The 16772-nt window shown below is 35.5% G+C and overlaps 1 protein-coding gene across 1 annotated transcript in view; it reads left to right on the top strand.

Moving 5' to 3' along the window:
* The window catches only part of CA8 (carbonic anhydrase 8), a 93354-nt gene extending 77194 nt beyond the window's left edge, over positions 1-16160 (top strand). Inside the window, exon 9 of the mRNA XM_003256018.4 lies at positions 15732-16160. The gene's annotated coding sequence lies outside the window, so the exon portion shown is untranslated. The remainder of the gene's footprint in view (positions 1-15731) is intronic.
* The last annotated feature ends 612 nt before the right edge of the window (positions 16161-16772 follow it).

The following is a 16772-nucleotide window of genomic DNA, read 5'->3' as shown; positions in this document are numbered from 1 at the left end:
TTAAAAAAATGACATGTCTGGGCACCTGGTAGACTTTGAAAACCAAGCTTTATTATTCCCATGAGTAATCTGTGACTTTTTATATTACCATTTAAGAAGTATGAATTATGATTTTGTATTATACTTGTTTAAAGAATTAGTATGTAATTCATCCAGATGCTGGAAAATCTTTGGTTCAGCGGTGCTAGTTCAGACTTATGGGTGCCTATTGATATTAAATGATCCTTTACCCATTGAATTTTCTATATGATGCAGGAGAACTAAATGTATTTTAATAACAATGAACAAATGATATAACAAGTTTAAGATCCAGTTTACTTGTTACTTTTGGTATCATGACATTGGTACTCATCTTCCAGCAAACATGATTATTTGATTATTTGCCTTTTTATTTCATAAAGTGTTAGCCCATTTTTAAAAGGCTATTCTGACTGCTCAAAGACTGTCTCGCTTGTGACCTAAATATTGTTAAGCTGTATACATGTTTACAGTAACTATAATGAATTATAATTATTTTCTGTAAAAAGCAATGTCACACAGCTCTTTAGTTTCTCTTTTTTTTCTGCCTTAAAGGTGGAAAAGTGAGAATGCCCTAAATACGTTAAAAAAGAAACAAAGCCAGAAAAATGGGGTTATTCAGCAAGCATCTCCAAATAGTCCCATTGTCAAACTTGCCCTTATTTTTCTTTTGGGATCTTTGAAGTTATCCTCAACTGTGGAACTCTTCCCTACTTGTACTTTTGCAGTTAATAATATTGTCTTCTTAGCTTTAATAAAGCTATAGCAAGTATCAATTTCATATTAGTCTTCTTTGGTAACCTTAAAGAGTTATAGGTTAGAAAAGGATAAGGCATTATAGAGAAGGGGGTGTCTGTGTGAGGAAAGTGAGAATGTTCACTCTGAATGACCAAGTAGTTGAAAGTTATTATCCTTCCAGATTAAATGGAAAGCTCAAAGCCATATTTTCAGTCAGTAGAACTTGGACTCTCCTCTGATAATTTAACGTGGTGCACAGCGTTAGGGTGAGAATTGAAGGCTCTGTAGATGTAGCTGTTTTCTATTTATTATATCTCATAGAATTTCCTCCAACTGGAATGGATTTTCTACCAGATCTCAAAATGATTTCAGTAAAATGCCAAAACACCAAGGATGCTCAGAATACCTATTATGTTTTGATTATGTGATATAAAAATTATTAACCCACCAATGAAAAATACAAGAGCTGTATGAGCTCTCTTCAAGATTACTAAACAAAGAGAATAACTCCTGCTTTAAAATATGTCTCTTCCTTTTTATGTTTTAGAAATGCTAATAATTTATCATGGATAAAAATTTCAGAATGATTTTTTCCTCCCACTATGAATTAAAACAAAATTGTGTTTGGGAGGAAGAATGTTTTGCAGTCATGGGCCAACTTGTATGTTGAATGTTAATATGTTCTGATACCCTAGATACAGTAGATTTCATGATTTTAAACCTAAAGAATATATTTTTCCATAAGGAAATCACTGTGACCAGTTTGTCATCTAAACATGTTCTTTCATGCCTTTTACCTCATGGATACTCAAAAGCAGACATAAAAAAATGGCTTTTAAGTATCAGCAAAAGGCTTTGAATTAGCTAAGGAAAGAATTTATTTCTAGAGGCTACAAGAAAGACCTTTCCTGTAAGTAGGTGGTTTAAATCTTGAGTGGGTTTTCGAGGAAGACTAAGGCATTAAATACTTGAGGCTCCTAGGTGGTTTAGGTGGGAACCTGCCTGGGCAGGGATTGGGGAAATGTTCCAACAGACCTCACAAGGGCCCTTCGAGCACTGGATATTATAGTTCCCTGGTTTATGATGAATTGTGCTTTCCTGTGTCTCTATTAAATTTATCATGGAAAAGAGAAACCAGAGAGAACAGGAAGCAGGTAAATGAGGAGGAAAATGAAATGAATGTTTTTTATGAATGAGGTTTTGTTAGTAAGTCTCCAACTGGAAACATAAAGCTTAAAAATTCATCTGAGGAAATTACTAAAAATGCCAAAAAAAAAGTGCAGAAATCATTGGAAATCACCTATACTTTAATCAGGAGTATAAGGAGATACTTTTTTAAAAAAGCATTGAATAAATTTGTTTTAATATTTTCTGTACCTCTTAAAAGAGGGTATTATAGAAGCAGTAGTGTCAAAGCTTTTATGTCAGCATTTCATTATGATTAAAAATCTTAAAAATAGAGGGAAAATAGAATCAAAATAGGATTTATACTGAGATTACTATTTTTTCAGTTGGAAAAACTGAGAGCATTGCCTAAAAGTCTACCTCATTCAGATTAAAATAAGGGGTTAAGGAATTGAACCTCTATTAAAAACTAGATTGTTACTAGGCAGATACAAAGAGTTCATATTAGACTGTAAGAGTAGTGACAATCAGGGAAGTTTTTCTTTCAGTAAAATTTTACCTGACCTTCAGCTTTGTAAGCATCTCATTTTTCTTTTCTGTATCTTTACTCTTAGCACCTTGACAATTTGTTTTAGTTGTCTGCCTTTTTTGGGTCACTCCTAGAAATCTACTAACCTAAAGTCTAGAATGTTCTCCTCTCTGTTCTCTATTTAAATGCTGTTGATATTTGAAGGACCAGGTTTTAACTCCATGAAGTCTTTTTCCCAAGTAAACTGGCTAATCTTTCTTTGCTTTCTGAGTTTAGTACCATGTTAGTTTAGTTTTAAATTATTATTATTTTTTTGTTTTCTACTGCACTTAGCAGTTTTAGTTTCACTTACTCCACCAGACTATAAATGTCTATGCAGTAGAGTCAAACAAGTTTGTAACATACTTCATTAAGCAGGTTTTCTTCATGCAAGACTTCTGAGAACCTTTAATATGCCAGGGACCTATGTGAACTCCAAGAGGGTATGGTATAGTATACAGCATTTCACAAATTTATTTAACCAGAGAACAATACGAGACTGCAGAATATGTTTTGGTAAGTTCTTTGGAATGATCCAAAGCATTTGTTGTGATCTTGGGGGACCTAAAATAGGGAGTATGGTAGAGTCTACAGGTGGGGGCCAGAGCCCATAGATGCCCCAGCGTCTCCTCCACATCCCCTTTAGGGATGGGAGGTTGAATCCTGGATGTGTGCTGAGATCTTGTTAAGCTATCTTAGACACAGCATGAAGTAAGCATAAATTAAAAAATAGTTTTTAAATTTTATACTTGAGTTAAAGGCTAACAAACCCTTAATGGTAACCCTCCAGTAGTAATAATAATTTGTTTGTAATAAATTGTAGTGTGCCATAGTGTGCCAAGAACTATGAGAGGCAGTTCATGTATGTCTCATTTCACCTCAGAACAACTCTTCAAGATGGACATTGCTTTTTGAAAATTTTATCAATAAAGAAACTGAGTCCTGGCCAGTCGTGGTGGCTCATGCCTGTAATCCCAACACTTTGGGAGGCTGAGGCAGGCAGATCATGAGGTCAGGAGATAAGACCATCCTGGCCATGGTGAAACCCCGTCTCTACTAAAAATACAAAAAAAAAAAAAAAAAAAAATTAGCCGGGAATGGTGGCAGGTGCCGGTAGTCCCAGCTACTCAGAAGGCTGAGGCAGGAAAATGGCGTGAACCCTGGAGGTGGAGTTTGCAGTGATCCCAGATCACGCCACTGCACTCCAATCTGGGCGACAGAGCGAGACTCCGTCTCAAAAAAAAAAAAAAAAAAAAAAAGAAACTGAGTCCCAGAAAGTTTGTCTTCCCGAAGTACATAAAGCTATCAAATTATACAACCAATGAAACTGATGGAAACAGTCTTTTAAAAATAATGCCCTTAAAAATTCAGATATTTATTTTGTTATATTGGTCAGTTCTGATTCTGAACAGCTTTCAGCTTTCAAGGAGATGGTTATAGTTGCATTAAAGTACAACATGAAATTTAAAACTTCTAGGTTAGGAAATATTGAAGTAAACCTAGTTGACCAATCTAGAGCCTCATCTAGTACCTTACAAATAAATATTTGTCAATTAAATGAAAGTATTTACTTACTTCTGTGAACTTCATATTTATTTTGGAATTATTTGGAAATTATGAAAGTATGACTGTAGGTTGTCTTTTACATATTTTAGATATTTTATTGTTATATAGTGATGCGACAAAAGCAATGTTCATTTTTTTCCTCACCAAAAAATGATAAATTTTTTAAGGGCAGTAACTTTTAAGGGGGCATTTTTAGACCTCATTTTACTGGATCTCTCAGCAGCTTCTGATACTGCCTGCCTTCTTGCTACGTTCTTATTTTGGTGTCCATATACCCAGTTTTCTTTCTACCTGCACCACCTTTCATCCTCTGCATGCTGCACGAATGTTCTTTTAGGAGGCTACTTAATGTTGGAGTCCTCATAGTTCAGCCTTTGGGGCTGTCTCTGTAGGTGAACTCATCCATTCTCACAGCGTGTTGCCACTAGCAACATATGACTCATTTACATTCCTAGACTAGGTCTCTTAATTAACTTCTAGAATTGAATGCCCAACTGTCTGTAGAACTTTTCTTTTAGATGTGTCAAAGACATCTCAAACTCAACATATACAATATTGAATTTATTGTCTTCCTTCACAGACCTGCCTCTCTTCCAGTTTTCTTTGAAACCTGAGTCGTGCATGACACCTCTCCTCTTTACCTTACCCCATATTTCCAATTTATCGTCAAGTTCTTCAGATTTGCCTTCTGATAGCTCTCAAAGCCATCTATGTGTTTCCATCTTTGTCATCACAACCCATAAAGTTAGCATCATCTCCTCATGACTGTTGCAAGAGTATCTCCCCTCTCTTCTACATAGTACTGTCATGGCAAGATTAAATACAAGATAATAAATACAAGATTAAATACGAGATTAAATAAAAAATATGTAAAATAATAAAAGACAAGAAGACATATAGCACTCAAACTTGCATGCCAGCTCTGGTTGATTGGTACCAGCTGTCTGGAGAGTGTTGAGAAGGATCTGAATCCACATCTGAGCACAATGGGAGTGATGGAATTGATGGGGAGGAGTGTGGTGGTTTGTTATTGTCATCCACAAAATAAGGTAGTATTATTGGCATTTGATTTAAATATCTGAGCTATTTATATGAAGTCTTTTAAAAATGGGCCCTGGAAAACTGAGCTACATTAGATCTACTGATGTGTAGCTAGCTGTTAGCAATTATTGAGGAAACACAGAAACATGATAAAATTACCGACGTCTCCTGATTTACCTTCTTGTTATTATTTTATCTCATTTATATATAGGTTATGGTTCTGATGCTTATGTATGGCAAATTGCTTACATACGACAAAAACTAGAGAATCTAAAATCTCAGCATGGAAATGAAATTACATAAGGGTGAGGAAAGGCTTATGGTAGTGTGGAGTAATTTGCCCAGACCCCCTTACTGGGGGTAGAAGCCATCTCCCGAAGAAGGGAAAGGGTTACATGTCTTCCATTTGGTCCTCTATAACAAAATACCGTAAACTAGCATCTAAGCAACAGAAATTTATTTCTCACAGTTCTAGAGGCTAGGAAATCCAAGATCAAGGCACCAGCAGGTTTGGTATCTGGTGAGGGCCCACTCCTTGTTTTGTAGAATGGTGCCTTCTCACTGTGTCCTCACATGGTAGAAGGGGCCTGCTGGTTTTCTGGGGTCTCTTTTACAAGGGCAGTAATCCCAATCATGAGGGCTCTGCCCACATGATCGATATAATCACCTCTCTAAGGCCTCACCTCATCACCTTAGTGGTTAAGATTTTAACATAGGAGTTCTGGTTAGAGAAGAAACCGTGTAAGAGAAAGGTAAACGCTGACAACCCTCAGAAGGGTGAGAAACATGATATTTAAAAATATTTTTAACAAGAATATACTAGAAACAAAAATTTTCCTTTTAACTAAAGGTCTTTGAGATATTTTTATGTTGGTACATATAGATTGGCCTCATCCTTTGGGCTACTTCAGTTTTACTTAAACATTGCAGTTAAAACTTGTTTTCATTACATGCAAAGCTAAAATAATCTAGATAATGCCCAGTACTAGATAATGCCCAGATTATCTAAAATAATCTAGATAATGCCCAGAATCTGAAATATTTATTGGATAATATGGAGATTTCTCCATCAAGAAGTTTGCCACCAGGTAGCACCAGGTAATAAATTAATTGTTAAAACTATAAAACCACATTGGTTTCAGATGGGTCTATTCTCCATTTCAGTGCTTCTTAAAACCCCTTCAGAATCTCTTGAGTTCTTACTGCTGTTATTGCTCTGAATTCTTATTGCTCATTCTTTTATGAGTTTTATTAGGAACTCATAAATGTCTTTAGGGCTTGTCCAGAGAACATATTTTCAGAGACATCTTAGGAGCATGGAGTGGAATTGTATCTCAAGAAGTTCTTTAATCTAGTTTTTGCCTGAAGAGGTCTTCAACTAAATTATTCCAGATGGTTACTCCGCATACCTAGAAAAAAACCGAAGCAATAAACCTTTGTTGTCTGATAATATCTCCTTCAGCATTTACTCCTGCCTAATACCCAAAGAGAAAAAAAATCTTTTATGAGATAGTCTACCTGTAAAGTGTTAACTGAGTTGGAATACTATTTTGTTGGTAATATTTTTAGTTTTTTTCTAAATAAACATTTTTTCATGAATATAACTGGTTGTATTTGAAGCATTCCAAGATTTTTGTTTTCCTTTTGTTAGCAGCCTGTGAAAATTCCTACAACCTTTGTGTTGCAGAGAAACTTAACGCAGTTTTTTGCAGGTATGAATGTTCATTCGGATTTTAGTATGTATACAACCAATGTTTCTTTAATGGCATCTTTTCTTTAAACAATAATTATATTTAGCGGATCTTAGCAATAAAATCATCGTAACGAGGAATAAAGAATGGTAAATAAGAATAACAGTGTTATTAATCATCTAAATTAGTTGTGTATGGAACATTCCTGTACTTGAAATATTTCCATAGGAAATAAGGCTAAAACACATTTACTTACAATTAGATGTAATACAAACCTTCTCTCATTATAATAGTTGCCCAAATCCCAGTTCAACTTAATTTCATTGACTTTGATTTCTGGACTAAAAACATTAAGCTTGAACTAGTGAAAAATGTATAATATGTGCATTCAATTAAGAAGTAATTAGATAGTCAGTCACCCTTACAACACACCAGGGATTACAGAAGAAGGAAGAAAAATGTGACTCATTGTAGTGTGTAAAACAGTTTTGCTAATTAGTGCTAATTGAGATGGAGAAAGTGTCAAAGTATCCTAACACAGATTTACTTCTGAATAACTTTAAAAGCTAAGTTTAGCGTTTTATAATATTACCAACTTCTGTGATTTATCCTTGAGTTTTGATCAAAGCTTATTTATTCATTCTAAGTTGCACATATTAGTGAGTGATGGGAACAAAAAGAACAAATGCTTTTTTATATTTCAGACATGATGCTGTATTTTGTCTCATTTAATCCTCATAACAATCCTGTGAGGCCCGTATTTTTATTTTTCATTTTAGAGATAAAGAAACTGAGGCTGAGAGGCATTGAGTAACTTGCTGAAGGTCACAGCCAGTAAAGTGCAGAGCAAGAATTCAGACCCAAGTGGGCCCCACTCCCAATGCTGAGCTCTTTTCACGACACCACATTTCACAACAGCAAAGTGCAGAACATTATGCACTGTGTTTATCTTTGCCTTCTTATCTCTTATAGATAAATTCCTAGGAATGACATTCCTGGGAAGAAACACATATGTTTTCATTTTTTCATAACATATTTGCTGAAGTACCCTCTATAACTACAAGGGTTATGCTAATTTGTGCTTGCACTGTTGATTGGGGATTTTATAGAAGGCATTTTTGTCAATTTTTTTTTTTTACCAATCGTTCAATATACTCTACATCTCTTTCTCATCTTTTTATCCTTCAGTTTACATCTCCTACCTATTGAAATTGTTGTGGCAAAGGTCACCTTTGATTTCTCTGGTTGCTTTTTTGTTTCCTTGTCTCCACATATAGCACATGTTCACAGCAGAATATTCAAACAGTACAGAATAAAATGGAACAGCAGCAAACGTCTCTCAAACTCTCCTCTTAGTGATAGCATCCCCAGCACTGGGGGTTGTGATGGATACGGAGGCTCTGGAGCACAGCAGGGATGGCTCAGGTTCCATTCAGATTCCACCAGTAATTAGTTGTGTGACCTTGAAAATGTTAACTGATAACTGTCTCTTGTTTCATCACTTAAAAGAAGGCTGTAGTGATATTTACCTCATAGGGTGGTTGTGAAGATAACAATGAGATAATGCAATTAAAGTGCTTAACATTTTTTTTGTCCACAGTGTAAGGATTCAAAAATGTTACCTTTATCATTATGATTGTCCATTGACCTCTCTTTATATATGTGTCTCATATGGTTACGTAGATACATAATGTTCCTTATGAGATTATACTGTGCATGCTATTTTTCAATCAGCTTGATGATATATCTTTTCATGTCATTGAATAGTTATTTTAAAAATGGTTTTACATACATTGCTTTTAAGTATATGACAAAATTTGATGAGCTGTCATCAATAATACTGTGGTTAACTTACCCATTTCCTTAAAAACTTCTTAGAAATGAGATTACTAGGTCAAAGAGTTTTATTGTAATCCATATGCAGATTGCTTTTCCCAAGAGTTCTGTTTATGTTCCCAGTAACTATGTGTCAGATTACACTTTTCACCTTCACCAGTGTTGAATATTTTAAATTCTTCATCCTTGCCAATCTCATTAAAAATGGCTCCTTACATTAGATCATGTCCTGTAAATACTTGGTTCTATTCTTGATTTCCCTGTTCTGTTCCATTTATCTGTCTATTCATGTGCATCAACTACAATGTATGTGGCATTAGTGTATATTTCAGTGTTTGACCAGACAAGACCCTCTGTACTAGTATCTTCTGCAGGATTTTTCTGGCTATTTTTACATGTTTAATTTTTTCAGATAAACCATAAAATCGTTCTATCAGAAGGATAGAAATAAAGAGGAAAAGAGAGGTTGAGAAAAAGAAAATGAAAGACAAAAATAAAAGAGAAAAAGGAATCCTATTAGGGTTTTTAATTTGCATTATATTTTATAGAGTGATTAAGGAGAATTAATACCTTACAATATTGAATCTTTGTATCAAGGAAAAATGCATAGGTCTATGCTTATTAAGGTTTTTTATGTCTGTCATGCGTTTTATAATTCTCTATTCTCACAATATTTACTCCAACTTTCGTATTTGGGCTCTGGAGTCAGCTTGAGTATGGCTTGTTGGGGAACACAGCACCTCTATTTGCTGTTCCACAACTTGGGCAAACTATTGATTCTCTCTCAGCCCTAGTTTCCTCATCTATGAAGTGGATATAGTAAGAGCTATAACCTCTTAGGGATGTTGTGAGGATTTCATGAGCTATGGTAAAATGCACATCGCAGTGCTTTGTGGAGGATTAGCATTAAATGTGAGCAATTACTATTATTATCATTATAGATTTTGACAAGCTATAGATTTTTCCATTGTATTTTTCCATTGGTTAATTTTTTTATTGAAAAAACAATGGATTAGATTTGTCCCTAGCTTGCTTATTAACCTTTATATAGTTTTCAGTAAGATTTCCACTGATTATTTTGAGTTTTCCAGATAGACACTGATAACACCCAACGATCATGACAGTTTTATCTCCTTCTTTCTGATTTTATTTCATTATCTAGTACTCCAGAATAATGTTAAATAATTAACAGTAATATCTGGCACCCTTTTAAAAAGGTCTCATGTGCTTGGATTTCTATTTCCAAATCCAGTGGCATGTTTCCCTCTTCTCTTTTGAATCTTCAAAAGTGTTTGACACTCCTGACCTCTTCCTCTGTTTCCTTCTCTCATGACCTGATGGCGTCATGAGTGAGAATGTTGAAAAAGAAGGTGTCTATATGCCGTTGCTTGTAATGGAAGGGCATTTATTTTTAACCTTCTGTTTGGTGTATGGCAGTATTCTAGGGGCTGAGTGAAAAATAAACATAACCAGAGATCAGCTCTCCCCTGACATAGCTCACAGCCTAGTGTCATGGGTAAATCAGACACACAGCTAACTCCAGGTCAGAGCAGCATGTACAAACTGCCTGAGGAAGTGTTCCACTAGTGTACAGGACAAAGAGCCCCCTCTGAAGAGGAGAGTTCTTATTTCTAGCATATCGCTGTTTCTTAAAAGACTCTATTTCGGAGATGTTACACTGAATTAGTGTACTTAAAGAGGGATACTTTAGTTAGTTATCAATGAGCTGAGCCAAAATCACTGGAACTTACATCAGTACTGTGACCTGCAGCAACCTCTCAGGAGTAAGATGTGTGTGAACACGTGATTTTTAAATTTTTGGTGGCTTTTCAGGAAATTCTCCAGTAGTGATTTGCTTTGCACTCATTCCCTTGGGCCTCTTCATAAAAGATAATTCAAGGTTAAGAAAAAGTCACGTGAAAGATGTCATCTGCTATAATTATATTGAAATAGCTGATGATTTAGAAGACTCCTTAGGATGTGGCCATACTTTGAGGTCATCATTATGAACACTGATCATTGTATAATAGAAAATTTCTCTTTATGAGTAAGCTTCCTTATTATTTAGATGTAGATAAATGAATATTTGGAGAAAATCCCAAAGGGAGGAGGTCAGCCTTAACTTTATATATTCAAAGTATTACTTCTTTAGGTTGTTTTACCAAATAAATTTGTATTCTGATTACTAAGTAATGTAGTTATTGTAGGAACTTTAGAAAATACACAAAGGCATAAAAATGAACTTCTGTTTCAAATAACGACCATCAATTGAAGATAGGCAATTAATTTTGTTTCCACCACAGACTGCATTAAAATAACAGGAAAGAGATTTTTTTTAAGTGCATTGCCTCACAAGGATACAGAAAGCAAGAGAGGAGAAAACAGCCACAATACTTTGGAAGCTGGAAGCAGATGGTCTTGTAACAGATTTAGCAGATGTGAGGAGCAAACCCGTTTGCATGATAGAATCTCTCAAATTCCCAGGAATTGGTGGCAACAGACATCACCTGGAAGCTGGAGTAAAAGGAGGCTAAAGACATCTGTATTGGTTGAAAGCTATTTAAGAAGCACTTAATTTCTCAGCCCCCTCCAAAGCCTTGGCGGACTGGAGATACTTGTCTTCTGGAGATGATTAAGAGAGAGACTCTGTACTTGGGGACACAGACACAATTGAGTGAGTAAATAACATCCTGAGACCTCATGTCATCCTCCCATACACTGGCAGAAAGGCCCCTACTCTCCAGATGAAGCTGGAAGTATCTTCTGGGGAGGGTCTGACCAGCCCAGGTGACTTCTCTGCAGAAGTGGACCAACGGGCTCATCCAGTGGTGATGGTGTAATAAGGAGGCCTCCAATGTGCCCTCCGCCTCCACTCTGGTTTTGTTGTAGTGGTTGTTTGCCAGTCCCAGATATGAACAGTTATAGATATTTGAAGAAGAACTGTAAATGAAAGAACCCAAATCAGACAATAAAGTGAGTTAAAAGACATAAATACTTTGTAAGAAGAGAAAAACTGTCAAGAAGTTGTCACTCATATATTTGGAGAGGTAAGGAAAGAAATTGCATTCACAAAAAAACAGGGTGCTATTAAGGAAAGGAATATTTAGAAAACAGCTTTTGGAAACTGAAAGCATGATAGCAGAAATGAGAACTTCTACAGATGAATCAGAAGGCAGAATTGAAAATTCTCAGAAATTACAGCAAAAGGCAAAAAGATGAAAAATAGAGTAATGTAAGCAAATTAGAGGACCAGTTTAAGAGGTCTGTCATCCACATAATAAGCTAGAGAGAGAACAGAGAAAGTGGAGGAGAGGAATCAAGCAACAAAATTATCCAAAGCATTTCCCCAGAACTCGTGAGCATAAAGTTACAAATGGAAAGAATCCATTGAATTCCCAGCAAAGTAGATCAAAACACACTCACACCAAGACACCATCATTGTGAAACTTCAGAACATGGAGGGAGAAATTCCAGAATGGCAAAAACCAAAGCAACAAACATGTCAAAATCAAGGAATCTGGAATTCGAATACCAGACTTCTCAAAAGCAACACTGGAAGCTAAGGCAGTGAGCATGACCTTCAGAATTCTGAGGGAAAATTACAACCCACCAAATTCCTTACCTAGTCAAACTTTTAACCCAGTGTGTGGTTACAGTAGTCATTTTTAGATGTCAAAGCCACCACAAATTTATTTCCCAGAAGCTACTGGATAATGCCACACCAAAATGGAGTAAGCTAAGGAAAAAGATGTGGGATCCAGGAAACAGGAGACCCAGCAAAGGAGAAAAACCAAGGGGATGAATAAATGCCCAGAATGGCAGTGGAATGAGATCATAGGCAAACCAGGCAGTCAGTCCAGATGTGAGCAGGTGAGAAGGTTCTAGATGAGCTTTCTTCAGGAATGGTGAAGTTGATACAATGCATGGTATATCTTCACTTCTTGAGAGTTAGGCAATGGGTAGGTATTTGTGCATTGAATCAGTTATGAGCACATAGAATACTTGGGTGGAAAAACCCAAGGTATTTATCACTCCAGAGAAAACAAAATGTTGTGCAGGAAAGAAAAATTAACACATGTATCTCACCTCTGAATACTTTTACATCATTACAGTAATAGAAGTTGCACAATTGATTCAACCAAATTTACTATATAGCCATATTTGGCGGATGGGGTGATGGGAAGATGGGAAGGGTTCATATGGGGTGGTGTGTGTGTGTGTGTGTGTGTGTGTGTGTGTGCGCATGATGTTGACAGGAGGAAAGAGGGTCAAATCTTCATTCTCCAAAGGAAAAATTTATACATAATACTGAAATAAAATTGAAAGGTAGCAATACAATCATGCCATTTAGCTCTCTAGTGTTAAAAAAATCAGCTAAAAGAGTTGAGGAGGAAATTGGTGACACATAGGACAAGGGACTGATAGTTTCATAACAAACATTTAAAAACTTTAAGTCTTTATATGCATGCATAATTTTGATACAAATAAAATTAGCAATTGCTGCTGTCATTTTGTTGCGCTTATTTATGCAATGCACGCACACATTTTCTGAGTGCTTTGGGTCAGGTGTTGGGCTGGAGCTTGGGAATACAGAGCAGATGAGACCAAGCATTACTTTATCCTTGAAAACTTTCTCTAAAACACTGAAAAGTAAACTTCTAACACATGTCATAAAAATAATGGGCCATACTTCACATTTATGTTGGAGCACAGTATTGTAGTTTAATTTTTAGCTAGTGAGATGATTTTAAAATTAACCAAAATTATTACTCACAGTACTATGCTCAGCACATGATACCTGCTGTCATTACAGTCCCACATATTCCCTAAGAAGTAGATATTACCTGAGTCTCAGAAGGGGCAAGTAAATTGCCTAAAATCTGACAGCAAATTGGATAGAAGAGCTGGGATTTGGACTTGGTTCTCCGTCATTCCAAATCCATACCCCAGATTGTGATTGATTGAAACATTTTTTCAGTTAATCTGGTATTTGCAGTAAACAAGATCAAGTGTACATTTTTGAGGCAGGCAAAGCTAATATAAAGATCATCTTCAGAGAGCCTTGGCATAGGTAGGTGTCATTTCTTTGAAAAATATATAAGTAAGAAAAGCTCAGTAGCATAGGGTATTGAGTTTCCCCATGTGAGGGAGATTTGAACTGAGTGAGTATGCAAATTCACCAGCAGATTCTACACGTAGGTAAATTAGAATTCATTCAGCATTTACCAAGAACCTCCTGAATCACGCCCTGAGAGCTTCAAAAATGAATAGGACACCAACATGTATGTGCATCTGTTGCACTGTGGATGTATACTAAATGTTAAATTCTGCTTTGGCTTGAGACCTCACCTTGTATGATTAGAATGACTGTGTATTTGCCTACCCATATTTTATTTCATGTTTTGGGCAATGGTAGCTTAATATTTAGAAGGCTGGATATATTCTTTATAATGAAATTTCATAAACTTACGATACATGCTTCTAGACCAGCCTCTCCCAAATGAGTTCTGCAGCGCACTGGTCCTCCAAAATGTGTGTTAAATCAAGAGGTGACTGTTCACATATATCTGGAGAATCCTGGATGTAATAATATCCTCCTTTTGGAGATTTGCAGTGCACATCAGCATGTTAGAGCCTCTGAAATGGCTTTGAATTAAAGAACCATATTTTAACAGAGTTGATACAGTATTTTTTAACATGGATTCGTTTTTTCAACCAGCTTGTAGTTTTTTATGGAACACAGTTTGGGAAACACTGGACCCTAGGTTATTTCCTTTTGCAGAAAATTCATACATTGTGACCTTTAGGCCCCGTTAACTCTGAATTGGTGTGATTTTACAGTTTGATAATCAGTTTCATGTCACTTTCTTGAAAAGTGCTAAAAGTATATTTTTAACTATGTGAGGTAATACACATGCTAATTAGCTCAATTTAGCCACTTCACAATGTGTACATATTTTAAAACATTTTGTTGACATGATAAATATCTACAATATTTTCTGTCAATTTAAAAAGTTTAAAAAATTTAAAAAGATTTTATTGTGACTATCATATTTGAAATGTAGTTTGGTCCTGGTAGAGTGGGAGCAGAAAAAAATATATAGTTTGGAAATACATAACCCAGCATTATAAATATTTTCTAATAAATTTTTCCAGACATTCTATATATTTGTATGTATCTATGTTTATATATGTATGCATATGTAGAAATGTATATATATATAGTGTGTGTGTGTGCAGGTGTGTCCACAGATACATATATGCTATATATGCATAATTCTGAAATACTGCATAGTAATATAATTTATTAAGGAAAGGAGGCTATTTTGTTTTATTATTTTTTCTTTTTTTCCAAAGGACATTGCCCAGAAGGAGGCCATTTAGTTTGTTTCCAGTTTCTTTTTGCAGTGAATATCCTTACACATAGACTCTTTGTATGACTGGATAATTATATGTCTATTATAAGTTCCTAGAATTCCAAGTCCAAAAGTATATGCATTCTAAATTTTAATAGAGATTTATTACCTACCTTAGGCAACTAATAAGACTGCAAGTTTCCCACTGCCATTGCTGGCAATGCTAGTTCAACATCAAAAAGTTCAGCATCATTGAACTAAAATCTTAGCTGATGTTGTTTTCCTATATGAGAAGCACATTATTTGTTATCTCAAACAAGTACTATTGTCATATATATATATATTCTGCATTTATTATTTATTTATTTAATAGAATTGTAAGTCATTTGGGAATTAGGAATTAAGGGGTCTGTGTGCTCTTGAGTTACCATCCATCTGATTATTATATGTGAAATGAATGACAAGAACTTAAAGCTTTATTTTTATTATTTGACATGGTATACATATTTTTTTGTTTGTAAAATAGTTCAAGCGTTATTTTGGATAAAAAGTATTTGCTTCTGTGAAATCCTGCATTAATAGGTCTCCCATAGAAATAAAATTATGGTAAACTTTGTGGAAAAATTGCAGAGATAACAAACGTGAGCACAAAGATATTTTTGAAATTTCCACGTTTTCTTATGAAATTTTTAGTTTTTACTATCTCTTGTACTGTAAAAAGACTTTTCAGTCTGCTGTGGAAGAATATCAGTAATAATCGATTCATTTTTTTTTTTTTTTTTTTGCCTAAAGGAGGAAGACAATGGTCCTATAATGCCCTTGGATAAGAAAAGGAAACTTTTGAGCTGCACCTTCAGTTTATCCTCAAAGCCTGCATTGTTTGTCTTCATCTAATCCAGCTTTGATGGACGTCTGTGGTGGTTGCCTGTACATTTGCTGAAATGAATTATTAGAAATGGCTGTATATTCCAAAGAAAGCCTATATTATATATCCACATTACTGCTGCTAGGATTCATATTTGCACATACTGTTTATTGCTTATGTGTAGAAGGAATGAAACTAGTTTCCAGAGTTGTTATTAATATGAATATATATCATGTGTTAATATTGAGAAAGGAAAAATACATTCCCAGTGTTAGTAGTACTTCATTTCCTGTCTCCAACAGAAAATTCACTCATTTTAGAACTAGTGTAATTCTTGATAATAAAATAAGAGTTTTTTTTTTTTTTTTTTTTTTTGAGAAGGAGTCTCACTCTTTCAGCCAGGCTGGAGTGCAGTGGCGCGATCTCGGCTCACTGCAGGCTCCGTCCCCCGGGGTTCACGCCATTCTCCTGCCTCAGCCTCCCGCGTAGCTGGGACTACAGGCGCCCGCCACCTCGCCCGGCTAATTTTTTTGTATTTTTTAGTAGAGACGGAGTTTCACCGTGTTAGCCAGGATGGTCTTGATCTCCTGACCTCGTGATCTGCCCGCCTCGGCCTCCCAAAGTGCTGGGATTACAGGCGTGAGCCACCGCGCCCGGCCTAAAATAAGAGTTTTGATTAAGAACAGCATAGAGCTTCAAAATGCAAAGTGAATGATTAGTAAAATTATGTCTCATTTTATTTTTTCAGCACCGCTACCACAATTAATGTTAGGCTGGATTGCCATGGGAAACATTTTTTGGCGTTAATGCAGCAACATAATACTCACTTTAGGTATTACTACATAGTTAAAGGATTTAACTGAATGTGTGGATCAAATTATATTTATTTGACATATTGGAAGCTGTGGCTTAATAGGAATTTGAGAAAGGTGTAAGAAATAGGATAAAAAGAAGGTCAGCACCATGTA

Source organism: Nomascus leucogenys, chromosome 16 (genome assembly GCF_006542625.1).
Source record: "Nomascus leucogenys isolate Asia chromosome 16, Asia_NLE_v1, whole genome shotgun sequence".
In the NCBI taxonomy this organism is placed as follows: domain Eukaryota; kingdom Metazoa; phylum Chordata; class Mammalia; order Primates; family Hylobatidae; genus Nomascus; species Nomascus leucogenys.
This window is presented reverse-complemented; position numbering and strand designations above follow the sequence as displayed.